Source organism: Odocoileus virginianus, chromosome 2 (genome assembly GCF_023699985.2).
Source record: "Odocoileus virginianus isolate 20LAN1187 ecotype Illinois chromosome 2, Ovbor_1.2, whole genome shotgun sequence".
Taxonomy (NCBI): domain Eukaryota; kingdom Metazoa; phylum Chordata; class Mammalia; order Artiodactyla; family Cervidae; genus Odocoileus; species Odocoileus virginianus.
Window position 1 is genome coordinate 11,396,656 of NC_069675.1, and position 11,474 is coordinate 11,408,129.

Here is an 11,474-nt window from a genome sequence, read left to right on the forward strand (position 1 = left end):
TGAGTTCTTCAAGATTGTTTTGGTTCTTGAGGGTCTTTTGAAATTCCATATAAATTTTAGGATGGGCTTTTCCATTCCTGAAAAAAAGAGCAAGAAAAGCCATTGGAATTTTGAAAGGAATTGCATTGAATCTGTATATCAGCTTTCCATCTGTAAACATGGGCTATTTTTCCATTTATCTAGGTTTTCTTTAATTTCTTTCAGCAACTATTTTGTAATTCTAACCTGGGTAAGCTAGTTCTTTGAGACACTAGTCCACCATCTTCTCAGTCTGCTGGTTTTCTAAATAAAGTTACAATTCCTCTCCTCAATACTTCTTCTCTTGATTTACTGGCCTGTGGTGTGGTAGTACAGCCTTGAACCTGGTAACATTTTCTTGCCTAATTGCTCTAGCTAGACTTCTACTACAATGTTGAAAAGAAGCGGCAAAAATCAACATCTTTTGATATTTTCCTGATGTTCAATCAGTAAGTCATGTCCAAATATTTGTGACCCCCATGAACTGCAGGACTCCAGGATTCCCTGTCCTTCGCTGTCTCCTGGAGCTTGCTCAAACTCATGTCCATTGAATCAGTGGTGCCATCCAACCATTTCATCCTCTGTCGTCCCCTTCTCCTCCTGCCTTCAATCTTTTCCAACACCAGGGTCTTTCCCAATGAGTTGGCTCTTCGCATCAGGTGGCCAAAGTATTGGAGCTTCAGCTTCAGCATCAGGCCTTTCAATGAATATTCAGGGTTGATTTCTTTTAGGATTGACTGGTTTTATCTCCTTGTGGTCCAAGGGACTCTCAAGAGTCTTCTCCAGCACCACAGTTTGAAAGCATCAGTTCTTCAAGGAAAATCTTTCAGTCTTTCACATTAGATTTTTTTACATGGCCATTATCATGTTGAAGAATTTCCCTCTATTTGTTGAGGGTTTTTATCTTGAAAGAATATTGGATTTTGTCAAATAAATTTTCTGCATCAGTTGAGATGTTGATGGTCATTTCCCCCCTCATTCTATTAATGACATATATAGAATTGATTAATTTTATATGTGAAACCAACCTTCCATTCTTGGGATAAATCCCAACTGGTAATGATTAAATCAATCCTTTTATATTCATAAGGGAATGTTGGTCTGTAGTTTTCTTGTAGTGTCATTTGCTTTGTTCTTAGGGTAATAGTAAAGGAGATTTGAGCAACACAGTTACAAGTTTGACTTAAAAGGTATATACTGTGAACCTGCATGTGTATATATGTGTGTTTGTGTGTATTTGTTTGTGAAGAGAGAGAGAATATTTTGTATCCACAACTAAGCAACACTAATCTTTTAATTACTCAAAGAACATAGAGATTTCTATAAATCCCCCAAAGTCTCTTACCACAATGTATAAATAGCTGCTGCTGCAGCTAAGTTGCTTCAGTCGTGTCCGACTCTGTGCGACCCCATAGACGGCAGCCCACCAGGCTCCTCTGTCCCTGGAATTCTCCAGGCAAGAATACTGGAGTGGGTTGCCATTTCCTTCTCCAGTATTAAAAACAAATGGCTTTTAAGAAAATCACTTGAATTTCTAAAACCATCTTTCCAGATAATTCAGTTCAAAGTAGAAATAAAAATCTGTTCATTAAATAATAACAATGACAGCCCTACTTTGTATACTAGCAAAACCCTTCTCTGAGGAAAATTTATATTACTAAGTGGCTTTTATTAGAAAGCAAAAAAGAAAAGAAATGAATGAAATGAGTTCATTGAGTTAAGGATCTTTGTTTGCAAACAACAGAAATTACCTTGGACAAAATAGAAAAAAATTTGGTTCAATTCAGCACTGAAAGAAACAGCTAGAAAAACACAGGTCTATAAAGGGCAGAAATCGCAGGTGGCTCTGGGGTTGCTTTCTGAACCAGAAAACAGAAAGCAGTGAATCAGTACAGGATGAATCAATTACTAGATGAATCAGCTACAGCTGTTTCAAATCTTTTGATTTTGCTTAAGATTTAGTTGCCATGGAGAGCACATAAAATTAGCCTAGGTCAGGTTTCGTGTCTATTTCTTAATCTAGAAAAGTTCAGAGTGTCTTCATTGATGGTTTCACCAAGCAGTACCTAATGGGGACATTACTTCCTCAAGAAAAATTGGAATGGTGCTATCAGAGGAAGGGGCAATGAATACGGTATGGCAAAACAACAAATTGTCCATTATGCACCATTTGATGCTAGATTTTTGCTAGGATGTTCACTACAGCGTTTATTTATAGTATCATAAAGTTACTTATCTTTATGGTAAAAAGCATTTATCTCACCGTAAAGTTATGAGATCTCAATATTAAATGAACTGATAAATACAAAGTATTTAAGATCATCTATGATACAGCCATTATAACTATGTTTTGAACAAATACATAAAGAATAGAAAAAACTTACTAAAGATAAGTAGAATAAAATCTGTTTAGAGTCTATGGATTAAATTTAGTTAAAGCATTTTATTTATGCATGTAACCAACTCCTGAGAAAAATATGAAATATGTGTGTGCGTATCCATAAACCAACATCTGAACCTGTAAAGGTCACCTTATTTGGGAAAAGGGGCTTTGTAGATGTAAACATAATTAAATGAATGATCTTGAGATCATCTTAGATTGTCCTCATGACTTAGATCTAATGACCAAGGTCCTTAAAAGAGACAGAAGACAAGACAGACACAAAGAAGACATGGCCATGTGAAGACAGTTTAGAGTAGTGCGACCACAAGCATAAGAATGACTGGAGTCGAGGCTTTGTGAAGATGGCGGCTCCGGAAGTGTTGGAGTCAGACCTGCCAAATGCTGTGGCACTTTTGTAAAACCTCCAGGAGCAGGTGATGGCTGTCACGGCACAAGTGCAAAGTCTGACCAAAAAAGTTCAAGCTAAAGCTTATCCTATAGAGAAGGGTCTCAGCCTTTTGGAAGTAAAAGATCAGCTGCTGCTCATGTACCTTATGGATCTGAGCCATCTCATCCTGGACAAAGCCTCAGGAGGTTCTCTTCAGGGACATCTGCAGTTTTGAGACTGGTGGAGATTCGCACGGTTTTGGAAAAGCTTCGTCCTTTGGACCAAAAACTGAAGTATTAGATTGACAAACTGGTGAAGACTGCAGTGACAGTTAGCCTCAGTGAGAATGACCCACTCCGTTTTAAGCCTCATCCCAGCAATATGATGAGCAAGTTGAGCTCTGAGGATGAGGAGGAAGATGAAACAGAGGAAGGCCAGTCTGGGGCTTCAGGGAAGAAATCTGGAAAAGGAACAGCTAAGAAATATGTCCCACCACGCTTGGTCCAGTGCATTATGATGAAACAGAAGCTGAGAGGGAGAAGAAGTGCCTAGAACGAGCCAAGAGACGGGCGTTGAGCAGCTCTGTCATTCGTGAGCTAACGGAGCAGTATTCAGATGCTCCAGAGGAAATCCGAGATGATCGGCATCCTCTTGTTACTCGCCAGAGTCAGGAGGATCAACACAGGATTAACTATGAGGGGAGCATGAGGGTGTGTTTAAGTGTCAGCAAGCGGGAGAAAGGACGGCGAAAAGGAGCAAATGTCATGAGCTCGCAGCTTCATTCCCTCACGTACTTCAGTGACATCAGTGCTCTGACAGGAGGAACCCCTCATCTTGACGAGGATCAAAATCCTACTAAGAAGCGGAAGAAGAGACCTAAGAAGGGTCGGAAGAAGAAAGGTTTTCGGAGGCGGCGGTGATTATGGTTCTACATACTTAATTTATTTTTGTCATCCGGGATACTTCTAATTTCATTGTATGTAGGTTTTTTCTTTGGAATTAATTAATCATTTACTCCGGACATATGGAAATATCTTTATTAATAAAATTGATTTTACTTAAAAAAAAAAAAGAATAACTGGAGTCTCCAGAAGCTGGAAGAAGCACGAAACTGTTCTCTTCACTCTTGAAAGGAGTGCAGCCCTGCTATAGACAGAAAGAAAAAATATACAACCTAAATATTGGAAGTTATGTTTTACTCTGGGATCTTAGTCAGGACGATAGCCCAGGAATGTAGCCTTTCAAATAGCTCTGAGGAATTGTTCCTAAGAGGGAAGGGAGGAATAGGATATTTAGGAGTTTTTACTTAAAAAGAATTGTATTTGGATGTCAAAATATTACTGCTAATCACACACACAAAAAAATCTTAACGATTTTGGTGCTTTTTATGCAAGAGAAGATGCAGAAGTCTGAGCATATTGAAATTATGCTTTTGATATGCATCTTCAGATGCATATCTTGTTAGTTAACTATCAAGCGCAAGTATCCTGGTTTTTTCTCCATCCTGGATTTCCCTCAGGGTGTCTGCAGTGGCTGATGACTGGATGACTGACAGCTTGATACTGTACAACATTCTCTGTTTACTAAAATGTCAGGCAACGTTTTTTGTCCACAACACCTCGTCTTGGTCATAAATTCAAGGAAGGATTAGGGAGCATTTAATGACCAATTTGTCCCACAGTGCTAGAAAGACTCACTCTTAGATCAGGAGAGGATTCTGTTCCTAATCCACTTAATGTGTTAATTTTTGGATTAGACCCTGTTAATAATCTAAAATTCTCTGGATTACTTGTTTCTTCTAGTCTACTGTGATCCAGGAAATGTTTTCCTTTATTGCTTCTTCCCATGGCTAAAGTTGCATAATAATATTATAATTATTCTATGTAGAGTTATATATCTGATCAATTGTCTAAAGATATTTGGACATCATCAATCTTGTCGGAGGCTTAGTTACATACTGGGTAATGCAAGAGACAGCAATCTTAGAAAACAGACAAGATATAAGTAATAAAACTAGCAATATTAATAAAGTCATCTATAACACAGAGAGACCCAAGGCATAAATAATTGGAAAACAGTGAGGGAACAAATTAAAACAAGGGTTAGTTTAAATAGTTGTAATACAGTTGCAATAAGCCATCAATTCCACATGGGAACCAACTGGAGAAACCAAATTCTGGAGGGATCAGGTATTGAAAAAAAGAAATGTTTCATCTTTGCTAACAAATGTATGTTTTATCAACTGGTTGTAAGTCATGGTTAGCATAGGAGGAAATGTTTTTTGGAAAACAAACATTTATTGTTGTTGTTCAGTCACTTGGTCATGTCCAACTCTTTGCAGCCCATGGACTGCAGCACGCCAGGCTTCCCTGCCCTTCACCATCTCCCAGAGTTTGCTCAAACTCATGTCCGTTGAGTTAGTGATGCCATCCAACCGTCTCATCCTCTGTCATCCCCTTCTCCTGCATTTAATATCAGGGTCTTTTAAACAAACCTTAAATATCAGTATATTTCAGAAACAAGTCATAAAATTATAAATCGTCTTTATCAGTTCATTTAGTCCCATTTAGTTAATTTCTGTTGATCAGGGAAGTCATCAGACTTTTAGAGTTTTGTAACTTCTTACCCAGCTCAGTGCTATGCCTAGTTGCTCAGTCATTCCTGACTCTTTGTGGCCCCATAGACTGCAGCCCACCAGGCACCTCTGTCCATGGGGATTCTCTGGGCAAGAATACTGGAGTGGGTTGCCATTTCCTTCTCCAGGGGATCTTCCTTCTCCAGGGATCAAACCGGGGTCTCCTGCATTGCAGGCAGATTCTTTACCAGCTAAGCTACGAGGGAAGCCCACCCAGTTCAGTGGTATGATCTAAAAGTCAGAAACTTGTATTTGTCAAAAAGTCCTTTTAATGAATCTTCTTGAAGGTCTTCATTTTATGAAAGCATCAGAGTAAAACAATGACTGGTTGTAAATGACAAAAGACCTAAAATGGCCCAGATAAAGATGTGATTACAAAGCAACTGACAAGAAACTTGGTTATTTCTGTGACATAACTTTTTAAGATAATAACTAGAATCATGAATATGTGTAATTATTATTACACTAGGACATAACAGATTTTTTAGGAACTCCATGTAAATTTTGGAATATTTACCCACACGGTATAACCTAAGATGGTTTTATCACCGCTTCTTTGATAAAGTTTCCCATGTAATTTAACATACCAAATAAACCTAATTAGTTTAAAATCTCTCTTCAGGGTGTTTCAGAGCCCTTTGGAGCATCCCAAAGTTAGCTAGAGAATTTTATTAATAAAGAACTATATTTAAAATTTTAAAAATTTGGCTTGAAATTTTTTAGCAATATCAAAGATTTTAAAACACTCGGTCAAGGGAATTCCCTCGTGGTCCAGTGGCTGGGACTCAGTGCTTTCACTGTCCAGGGCTCGGGTTCAGTCCCTGGCCAGGGAACTGAGATCCACAAGCCACATGGTGCAGCCAAAACAAGCAAACAGAAAAACATTTGTCAAAAAAGATCATAGGTCTCTGTGAAGCAATACCTGTTCCTTTAACCAAAGTGGCAATAAAATACAGGCAAATACAGGTCATTTAGAAGGCAAAGAAGCTCATAATCTATTATCAAAAGTAGCACAATTTTCCAAGAAAACATTGTTCTCTTAATAGAGAAAACCAAACTTCTGTCCTGCACCAGCTCACCCTCAATAACAAAATTTATCTACTTAATTAAATTAAATTCAGTTCCAGCCTGACCATGCACAAAACTCTTTTCTCAGGGCTCCCTTTCTGCAAACTTTCCACAACTTTCCATATCTATATTAGTTTTATCTTTTGTATTTTTCAGCTTTAGGACAAAATCACTTTTCCCCCATGACAAAATGCACTTACATTGCTCATATCTTCTTTTGTTGAAAATACACATCTTACTTTTTGTTTCATACTAAAATATTTCCTTTATTATTACAGTAGTTTTCATGGCATATACTACAATTCTAACTCTTAAAAAACCTTCCTATCTAATGAAAACTGAGAAGCAGGTAATTGTGGACTGCTTGCCAAACTAGCATTTCTTGATAGGAAAACTTAGAAATATTCCTTAACCTCTACAAATATTCACCTTGTCAGAGCATAACTTCTTTCCTCAATGTGGTACGTCATATGTCTAGTAAACCCAAACATCTCTAGTTTTCCTCTCATGAGAAGAAAGTAGGTAAACTTAGACCTGTTTAGTAATTGACGGTCCAATATTTTATCCTAATGGAAATTATCTGGATATTCAGTGAATTCTCATTTAACTTAATATGGCAAATATATTTAATATATTTATATTAATATATTTAACTTAATATGGCAAAACTTTGTAATTTTAACTTACAAAAAAACTGGAGAAAGCATTTTTGATAGATATTCTTACCCCCAAACATAATTATTTCTAAAGAGTTCACCTGAAAACTATTTCATTTATCTCTATTTTGTAACTTATGAAAATATCATTGTAACAAGTTATTTATTTATTTATTTTTGTTAACAAACTGCAACAGAAATCACATGAACTTCCTGACCTTCCATAACCTAGGTAAAATAAAAGACATGTCTCTATTGATTAAGCCAACAAGCTTAAGCCAGATTTAATACTGATAATTAACACTCAATATTTCCTAGATCATGAGAGCCTGAAATTCATTCTGGCCAGTTTTCTTTATATTTAGAAGCATTTAATTTCTAAGTGATTACTTTTAAATCAGTTAAATAGAGCCTTTTTATCATTTAGTTTTGATAATACTATTCATATCATATGTATTATGTATACACAGACATATAAACAGACATAACTGGAGATCTCATAACGTCACTTTAAAACTTAGTTTTGAATCTAGTATTACAATATAAACCTACTGGTTTATAAATAACAGAATAAGTGAAATTTATTTGCTCAGATGACTAAAGTTTTACTATCTGTGGAAAAGACTTTTAAAATTTGTGTTGGTCTTGATAAATCCTTAAAGAGGCAATGAATTAGCTTTTGGAACAGGGAGTCTTTCCAGTGGCTTGAGTTTTAAATGGCATTTTTTTCCCCTCGGTTCCAGGTTTACCTGGTTGAACCAACAAGGCTCAGTCTCAGGTCAGTCTATGGGCTGTACTTTATTTCTGATTTGCAGAGATTTGCAAGACAAAGATGGCTCCTTTTAATTTCATAAAGAACTGGTCTGCTGCCTAAATAATTTTAAAAGATTGGTTTGCCTAACTATATCTTCTTTAATTTGCTTTATTTATAAAGTAAGAAGATTTCCAGCTATACTAAAAATCAAGAGTTCCATGTTCTACCGCATACATTGTTGGTGGGAATGTAAATTGGTGCATCCAGTATGGAAAACAGTATAGAGGTTCTTCAAAAAACTAAAAATAGAACTACCATATTATCTAGCAATCTCTTTCCTGGTTATATATCCCAACAAAACTAAAATTCAAAAAGATGTATGTACCCCTATGTTTATAGCAGCACTATTCACAATAGCCAAGACATGGAAACAACTTAAATGCTCATCAACAGATGAATGGATAATGAAGATGTGGTACATATATATAAGGGAATACTACTCAGCCATAAAAAGGAATGCCATTTGTAGCAACATGGTTGGACCTAGAGATCATCATACTAAGTGACTTAAGTCAGAAAGAGAAAGACAAATACCATAAGATATCACTTGTATGTGGAATCTAACATATGACACAAATGAACTTATTTATGAAACAGAAACAAACTCACAAATACAGAGAACAGACTTGTGCTTGCTGAGGGGTGAGGTGGGAAGGGAAGAAGTGGGAGTTCAGGATTAGCAGCTCCAAACTATTATACACAGGATGCATAAACAACAGAGTGCAATAGTACAGCACAGGAAAATATATTCAATGTTCTGCAATAAACCATAATGGAAAAGAAATGAAAAAGTATGTAAGTATAGGTATAACTAAATCACTTTGCTGTACTGCAGAAATTAACACTTGAGTGTAAATCAACTATGCATGCATACTAAGTCACTTCAGTTGTGTCTGACTCTGTGACCCTATGGACCATAGTCTGCCAGGCTCCTCTGTCCATGGGATTCTTGGAGTGGATTGCCATGTCCTCCTCAAAGGGATTTTCCCAACCCAGGGATCAAATCCCTGTATCTTGCATCTCCTACCAGCACCACCTGGGAAGCCCCAAATCAACTATACTTCAATATGATAATTTTTTAAAAGAAGAGTTCTATGTCCTAGAACTTTAGGGTTCAATATTTCATGCATTGAAAAATTTGCTCCTTTCATTAATCACAGCCTTGTCATGGTGAAGGGGCTTGGCTTGTATAATTCAATGAGCCACACCATGCAGGGCCACCCAAGACAGACAGGTCACAGTGAAGAGTTCTGACAAAACATTGCCCACTGGAGAAGAAAATGAAAACCCACCCCAGTATTCTTGCTTGGAGAGCCTCATGGACAGTATGAAAAGGCAAAAAGATATGACACAGGTCAGAAGGTGCCCAATATGCTAATGGGGAAGAGCTGAAGATGATTACTAATAGCTCCAGTAAGAATGTAGTGGCTGGACCAAAGCAGAAACAATGCTAGGCTGTGGATGTGTCTGGCAGTGAAAGTAAAGTCTGATGCTGCAAAGAACAATAACCTATTCCTTTTCCAGTGGATCTTCCTGGCCCAGAAATCGAGCTGGAGTCTCCTTCATTGCAGGCGGATTCTTTACCTACTGAGCTATCAGGGAAGCCCAAAGAAGGTGCCATCTAACCTGGTTTATTCTAGGAAGAGTGGAACTCTCAGCCGTGTGACAGGCAGGTGGGGGATCACTTGCAGAATCAGCATCTACCAGGCAGGGGTTTAAGCCCAGCCTGTCACACCACCACCAGGTGGCACCAAAGTGCAATCACACCTCATGCATTCGGATTTAGCTGCCTCAGACCGGACAGTCAGGAAAGCAGAATCAGATACTGATGCAGGTCTCTTGAGAAAGGGTCCTTTCTGTCCTCTGACCCCAATCCTCAGGGTTGAAACTTCCCTTAAGGGGATATGAACCTCTCCCACAAGCCCCCTGTTAGGGATGTGGGATCCAAAAGTGGATATTCTCTGGGAAGAAGAGGGAGGAAGCAAGTCCTGCATAAGTGAGTCCAGGGAGTCTGGCAAGGTACCAAGATCATCAAAGGACTAGAGGGCCTGAGAATGCAAAGGTTTCACAAAAGTAGGTGGGAGAGGACTAGCAGAATAGAAGTGACCTTGAGCCCCGGGCCAGAAGTGCATGTATTAAAACTGCGAAGTGTGGAAAATAGTCCCACCTAGTCCTGCATAGTCTGCGGCAGGTGACAGACCGGGAAGAGGAAGTTGACTTACATCTCAAGGGATGCCAAAGTTGGCAGGTGATGACCACATAACATTCATATGACTCTCCCTTAATGCTGCAAAAACTCCCCCTGACTTAGATGCAGCCTCCTGTAAGAAGATGGGAAGTGGGAAATTATAATTCACTGGGAAAACCCTGAAAAGGCAGAAATGGCTTAATTTATCTGGAAGTGACTAACATTCATGTCTGGTTGTGGGTTTTGTTTTTCTTGGTCATTAGGAGTAAAAAGATAACTCAAAATAGAGGGAAATTTTTGTAACAAAAATAAAGTTACATTTTGTTTTACAAAACCTGAATCTTCAGCCTGTGAAATGAATATCAGTTACAAATATTCATAAAAATCGAATGAATAGAAAAAACCTTAATACATTCCAAAAGCAGAAATTGTACAGATTACATTCTGTGGCCACAATGTAATCAATAAACATGCCAAAACAAAACAAGAAAACCCAGTCACTTGGAAATCATAAAAAGGGGAAAATTATCCAAAACAGCACTAGAGTCATAGAGAAATTAAGTTTACAATATAAGATTCTTTAGAGAAAGAATTAGTAAGAAAGCACAACATATTAAGCCTAAGATATATGGGCAAATGTTTTTGTTACATGCTAGATCTGCTTCTTTGATTTGAATTATTCTAAGTTGTTGAATCAGATACTCTCAGCATCCAAACCCAACACAGAAATACATTTTTCACGTGTCCCATCACCACTGATGAACCCATATTTTGGACCGAGGATTTTGATTAATTCTAATTGTGCATCTGAAATTAAAGGACTACTCTGATTTCCTGGCCACCTATATCAATCATTTGTAACAAGTGACACCATATACAAGGACTTAGCTTCAAACAATCATTGTCTCTGTTAACCTCTTAACATACAAGCCTAAATAACCTTTATAAGACTCTAAAGATACTGGTTCCAAATCGGGAAAGGAGTATGTCAAGGCTGTATATTGTCACCCTCCATATTTAACTTGTATGCAGAGTACATTATGAGAAATGCTGGGCTGGAAGAAGCACAAGCTGGAATCAAGATTGCTGGGAGAAATATCAATAACCTCAGAGAGCAGATGACACCACCCTTAAGGCAGAAAGTGAAGGTGAACTAGAAAGTGAAGGTGAACTAGAAAGTGAAGGTGAACTCTTCATGAAAGTGAAAGAGGAGAGTGAAAAACTTGACTTAAAGCTCAACAGTCAGAAAACTAACATCATGGCATCTGGTCCCATCACCTCATGGGAAATAGATGGGGAGACAGTGGAAACAGTGTCAGACTTT

The 11,474-nt window shown here is 37.8% G+C and overlaps 1 pseudogene; it reads left to right on the forward strand.

Moving 5' to 3' along the window:
* The first annotated feature begins 2,763 nt into the window (after positions 1 to 2,763).
* Positions 2,764 to 3,853, forward strand: LOC110131015 (neuroguidin pseudogene; annotated as a pseudogene).
* The last annotated feature ends 7,621 nt before the right edge of the window (positions 3,854 to 11,474 follow it).